Source organism: Pseudomyrmex gracilis, unplaced genomic scaffold, assembly GCF_002006095.1.
Source record: "Pseudomyrmex gracilis isolate BER0280 unplaced genomic scaffold, ASM200609v1 scaffold_3818, whole genome shotgun sequence".
Classification (NCBI taxonomy): domain Eukaryota; kingdom Metazoa; phylum Arthropoda; class Insecta; order Hymenoptera; family Formicidae; genus Pseudomyrmex; species Pseudomyrmex gracilis.
The window spans coordinates 1-6,858 of NW_018024402.1; the positions used below are offsets into that span (position 1 = coordinate 1).

The window sequence follows — 6,858 nt, forward strand, 5'->3', positions numbered from 1 at the left end:
CCGACCAAAAAAGCCAATTTATCTTTTTTTAAAATACATTTATATATAACACTTTTTCCAGTCACTTCAACAGTCGACTCAACAACAAGAACAAATTGTTGACAGTAATATAGAAAGTGAAAAAATTATAGATATCAATACATCGACAACACTTACACAAGAAAGTGATATAGAGAAAATTATAAATATCAATACATCAACACATACACAAGATATTATACTGGATATAGAGACTTTATCAGAAATAAGTCAGCAAAATTCTGATAATGCTTCAGACAATGTCTCAAGTGTATTTAGCGGTAAGAATATATTGAAAAACATACACACATAATTTTTATAATATTTTCTTATTTTTATATTTAGTTTTTATAATTTTTTTATTACAAGTTAGGAAGTATTCTTATATCAAGTCTAAATGTATATATTTGAATTATTTAAGATATATAATACTCTATTAACTAATATGAAATAAAACTGTTTCTTGATTAGATGTACCATTTGAAAGTGAAAATTTATCGAAAAAACGACGTCTTGCTGATGATGAATATGTAAGAAAATTAAATATACAAAGTAAAATAAAAATATGTATTATATTTCTTTATTATATTATGTTTATTTTTTCAGAATCTTGAAGCTGTTTTAAGAAAATCAGATGACGGCTTGATAGTGCTAAATACATATAAAAAAGACAATAAATTAAATAATGATTTACGAAACAAAATTGCTAAAATAATTGTCAGTAATGAGCTAACACCGAACATAAACTGTAGTATTACCAGAAGCAGAGCATCATATTTGAGCGAACAAGTGAAAAAGTTATTTCCTACTGAAGAAAAAGTCAGTTTAAGACAATTACGGGGCATCTCACACGCACGCGCGCGCACGCACGCACACGCACACACACACACACACACACACACACACACACACACACGCACACACACGCACGCGCGCACGCACGCGCGCACGCGCACACGCGCACACGCGCACACACGCGCACACGCGCACACACACACACACACACACACACACACACACACACATACTTTTAGTATGTTTTTTGTAATTATTTTATAAATACTTGTTCTTGCAGAGTGTATGGTATATTAAAAATGAAAAAGGCGAGTCTCAAGGAAGGGGGAAAATTCTCACTAAATATTATTCAACCAGAAGAAAGCTTTTAAAAGCTGGATTACTAACTGTACCTGTAAAAACAATACCTGATATAACTGAAAATTGTAAGTTTCTGTATAAAGTTTGAATATATTGTACAAAATGAATTTAGTAACATTTATCAGCTATGTATGTTGTATTTGTNAAAATAAAAATTATTTGTAATTAAAGATTATCATTTATATATCTTTATCTNTTGTAGATGAGTTGAATAACGACGATGTTGCTAACTATGATGAATATTTATTATGGTTGAAAAACAATTCTAGGCCATGGCAAAAAGTCAGTGACTATTGGTCTTGGACTTCAAAAAAACGAGTTGGAGACCTTGTAACTCATAATCAGCCTTGCCACGAATATATGAATCAATTTNCAGCTCTTTCTGATCCATTATTTTACACGAGGACGAGACGAAGAGGAAAAGAAACGTTGTTCTGAAAAAGGTATTAGACGCCGAAGACGACCTTGGCGAACTGCTAACGAGACGGAAGACGTCCTTCGATTGTATGAGCTTCTATTCTTGCGCACCGGACACTCTTTCGTCTCTCTCTCTCTCTCTCTCTCTCTCTCTCTCTCTCTCTCTTCCCCCCATTTTTATGTTATTATCAACGGATCAACAATGTGACATAACGCGCGTAATAGCCGGGCCTTTCGACGGCGAAATTACTTCGGAGAGCTAAATCGATTTGTGAGAATTCTCGTGAGAGATCGAGAAAAAGTCTCACAGTTTGTTGCACTAAATTGCAACAAAATAAAAATATGAAAATATTAACTATTCACGGCTCGTCAAGTTTTTTTTATCTTGACAAGTCTCTCTGACGTAAATTCGGTTTTACCGATTTCGGAGTTCAAACGCATTTATCTCATTTGCGTTCTTATTATTGATAATAATAAGAGAGTTGATCAAAACATACACGCGCTTTGAATAAAACAAAAAAAAAACAATTATTCTCTCGTGTCCTGGCTTTAGAGCAGTTTGTTATTAACTTAAGAAACAGATAATAAAAACAGCGTGTTAGAACATAATATCGCGCTTTGAAAACCATTAGCCTTCTCACCCGATGGCGACGTGGCGGTAGGGTTAATTGTCTAAACGAGTCGCGATAAATAAATACACCATTACTCCCGTACTTATTTATCTGTCAACGAAAAAGCCTTTTTCTTTTATAAAAAAAAATCTAAGAAGTATATAAAAAATATAACAAACAAATAAAACAAAGATAGAACCAAGTTAAAAAAAATACAACAAAAATTGAATCCAAAGAAACAAAATATAAGTAAAAATAAGCGAGCGAGTGCGTTAATAAATAAAAGAAAACCATTTGAATAACGAGACTTTGTTAACCGTATGATTAACTTATCTTTAAATGAATTTAAACCTACGAAAAAAATTGAAAGCAAACACGAACGAACATTGTGAGACGATAACGGCCGCGCTAGTTCTTCGCCAAGTCTTCGAACGGCAACTTCCGCAGATGGCATCATCGCGTGTTAATCGGTATGTCGCTTTTTATATCGATACTGTAACGCTCAATTAGCATTGCCGCATTTAACGTAACAGACGCGTGTCGGCTTAGTATTAAACACTCGGAACAATCAGACTCGTCACAAAATGACGAAAAACTGTTTTAATTATATTTTAATTATATATTTTTAATAATACAAAGTTATTTTCAGATATTAAAAAAATTGAAAATATATTATAAAAAATAAAAAACGTTTTTTTTTCATAATATCGGTCGAACTGACGGATGTGCTAAGACTAAGCACGCATCCAAAACTCTGATTGTTCTAGCGTCTCGTTCTTTTTTTTCGAGTAGACAAAAGAGTTCGATTGCAATGAAGTCCCCGACAACTTCGTCGCCAGACACACAAGAAACATCTATCGCCTTGTTAAGAAGATGTTCCGTCGATGTTTTCTCTTTTATATTATCATATTTGAGAGAGGGAAAGAATATGAGTCTTGTAAAACTGCCTGAAATCACCACTTGCAATTACGTCAATTCAGACTGTTCGAACGACCTCGACCCGTTTCATTTTCTTCTTCACTTTCTTCTTCTTCTTCTTCTCCGTTTTCGCCGCACAGCCTCGACGATTATCATCGATCGCGCGAATTATTCTTCTCTCTTTATTTTTATTTTTTTCTTTTTTTTCAGCGCTCGAGAAAGTTATACTTTGATATTATATAAATGATTGCAAAAAAATCAACGCGGTGCGCGTGTAAAAATTCCTCCGAAGCGTTTTGGTCAAAATAAAGTCAATGTCGGTCAATAAATTTAATTTTTTTTCTTTGTCACATTTTACGAAATACAAACTGCGTTCCAATACCGGATAAAAATCTGTAATATACATCTGTGATGTGAACTAGATTTTTGTTGACTGACAAATAAACGCAGCCAAAGTCATGAGGCGCGTTCGATCAGGTAAAAAGTGCACACGTTTTCTTGGTTAGTCCGATGCGTGGCGCTAAAAGCTATATACGAGCGTGGCACGTGTCTGGCCCCAATACCGTTGCACCGAGCTGCACAATCATCCGTGTGCGCGCGACTTTCGAGGAACATCAAGGTCGTTACGTTATCGGATAGGTTTGTGAATCTGACAAAATACTCTTGCTGAAAATTTTACGATTTTTTTTCGATTTTTACTCGTGTTGCATAACCGGCATGTGTGACGTGCGTGCGCGAAATATAATTGGCGAAATAAGCAATATTTTCACTTGTTCATTGATGATGAGTCGCGAATTAGAAGTGTGTGCGCAACAATTAATCGGAAGCGATACAACGTCACCGTAATGCGACGATTGAGCAGATTAATTATCCGATGTGCGATTGCAATTTGATTACCAATCATTCACGATTGCGTTATTTTAAAACCAAAAAAACAAATTGCACAAGTCAGTTTTTAACGCGGATCTTGCTGATAACATAGTGACTTATATTGGTGACCTATATATTTGAACAGATGTCTTCTACGCACGGAGTAAAATTTGCCAAACGTGATCTACGTCAACTCGTCGCGTTCTATTTTTAAATGTTCGCTTTCTTCGGTATTTGTGTCTTTTAACACGCTCAACGTTCGGTACAAATCGGATATGTTTTCTCTGCGGAGTTCAAATTATTATTTTCGCGTTATATGTTAAATATCTTTGCAAATTTTGATTTACTTAAACGAGTGAAACCGTCACCCAGACATGAACGACATTGTTGCGTTTACAACGTGTGTTAATAGCGATCGCGCTTGTTTATATGTCCACGCTTTTTACTCGTATCTATGAAATAAACATTTTTATTTAATTTTTCGACAATTTTCTTTGTCGAAAACCAAATTTTCAAAGTTCTTGTTAAAGCGAGTAAAAGAATATTTACACTTCGTTTTGTTTTTGTTCTTTAATATGCGATAATAACTATTTCTCTTTGTAAATAGCACGATCTTTTTCGACGACAGAAGTCAAGAGTAAGAGGTTTGACATTTTCTTCTCTTGACATTTACATGTCGTTTTTTCACTACGTATCATGATGATCTATGAACTGTGACGTCAGAACTTTGCATTAAAAAAAAAAATATAAATAAAGAAAAAATAAGCACACGCGTCACGCGTCCAAACTCGTGCATACACAACGAGAAGACGGACTTTTTAATAGAAAACTACTGTATATCTGTGCTGTTTGCGCGATAAAATGACAACGAGCAGTATATCTACATCATTATATCCGCGTTTATATGTGTGCAAATTTTCTTTTAGACTTAATATTTGCGCCTAACAATAACTAAAAATAAAGTTGCATTTCAATGTGATTCGGTTGCTCGCAAAGTTTTAAACGAAATTTCAATCGGATAGTGAGAGATTAAAAGATTATGCGGCGAAACGAATGTGTTAAAATGTAATACATAAAATATAAGTAACGTTTATTTACATCTCTCGACCATGTCCTTGCTCCTTCTCGATATACATTTAGACGCTAAAATAAATTCAGAAAAAAACGAAGGTGCAAAATTAAAAGAAAATAAAGACGGAAAATTTAATTTTGCCAGTGTAAAAAAAAAAAAAAAAAAAAAAAAGAGGACACACTTTTGTTAACCTCGCGAGAGACGTTACTTGCTAATAACAATCTATCTTTGGTGGTAACAGTTATGTTATTGGTTGTTTCGCGTTGCAAAATATGGGTCACCGCCGATCGGTGTCTTGTTGCGAGACATTTTGTTTTGTTTTTTTGAACGCGTGAAAACTTGCGAGCGAACTTACTACTTACCTTCTTGCGTGCAGTTGAGCTGATAGGCGTTGCCGACGATGGGCAACGCTCTGGGATAGGGTATATCTTTCAGGTGATGCAAAAACTTCATTCGCGCCAACACCACAGGTAGAAATAGGACCAAACACAAGCACAAAAGGACGACGGTCGTCCAGCATCCGTCTTTTAGGGAGACTAATGCGCCAGACATGTTCAAGTCTTGGAATTTTCGACGCTCTTCCACGATACGGATCTCAACTTCTTCTCAAGGAAAGGAACAATGGAATCTGCAACGACAACATTCTTTTTTATTTTACATCTGTCGCGACAATTAGTATCTTGTGTAATAATATTCACGCAAATTGCGCACCTGAATACGCAAAATCAACTTCTAAACAAATCCACTCAAAAACCTTGTTAAGGACGCGATGCGTGTCTCACGCTACGATCGTACGTAACGATTCTACTAAGTTTGTTTTAGCGGCAATTTTCTGTACGATTCTCGAAGGACGTCGCGATCTCGAGCGCGTCGAGCGTAGAACTCTCAAAGTGTCCCGCAAAGACACGAAAGTAAAAGGTGTAGTCTCTCTCTTCGCAGCTAGCAAAGCTCTGTCAGATTGACAATGAAGAAACGTATAGCGGGGAGCAGCCAAACCCCGAAAAACACGCACAATGTTGCGACGGACGTAGCGCGGCGTCTACTCCCGAACGACAATGCGTAATCGCGCCGAAGGAGATCGTTCTTATAGCAAGAAATTCGAATCTTGTTTTCAAATCTCGTTTTTTCTTATGTAATCAACATTTGCCTCTGCCACCAACTTTTATATATTTTAATATTGACCTCTGATACTAATCTTTGATATATTTTGGCAACCGAGCGGTCAGAATCTTACGAAAATACCGAAAGTTTGACGCAAACATATAACGATGTTTTTTATCTTATCGGTCTTCACTTGAGTTCAATTAAAAGTCTTGATATTACATTAACGTAATTTAAAAGTTTGTATTCACAAACAGTTGATTATTTAAATTGCTTCAGATAACACAGTAAAAAAAACGAGCTCTGATAAATACATTCTGGAAGAATATATTCTAGATTGAAGACGTTTTGAAATTTCGCAAAAGAAACATATCGCGAAAGCGATATTAACTTATCCCGAACAGACATGAGTCTTTCAAATCCAATCAAAAAATTGCGCATCGGCGTTTATAGCAAGAGTTTAATTTCTCTTAAGAGGGTCCTGGAGTAAGACCCGAAGTCCGCACTGGGGTCTCTGCCCGGAAAGTGGCGCCCTCAGTGGTTAAGTTTATCCGTCCTTCTTTTAAAGTGAGACGGGCAATCGCGCTGTCTATCGCGTCACCGGTCTTTCGTCGCAAGGCTCGAGCCGGCCAGCACCGAAAACACTGAAGTGGTGGGGATACGCACACAAGCGAGAACCGCCGTCCGTGTGCGCTC

General features: G+C 36.2%; 1 long non-coding RNA gene across 1 annotated transcript; it reads left to right on the top strand.

The window, feature by feature from the left end:
* Nucleotides 1-71: 71 nt before the first annotated feature.
* Nucleotides 72-831, top strand: LOC109863255. Its single transcript, XR_002251309.1, has 3 exons — nucleotides 72-299; nucleotides 490-548; nucleotides 625-831. It is a non-coding gene; the product is annotated as an uncharacterized LOC109863255 (long non-coding RNA).
* The last annotated feature ends 6,027 nt before the right edge of the window (nucleotides 832-6,858 follow it).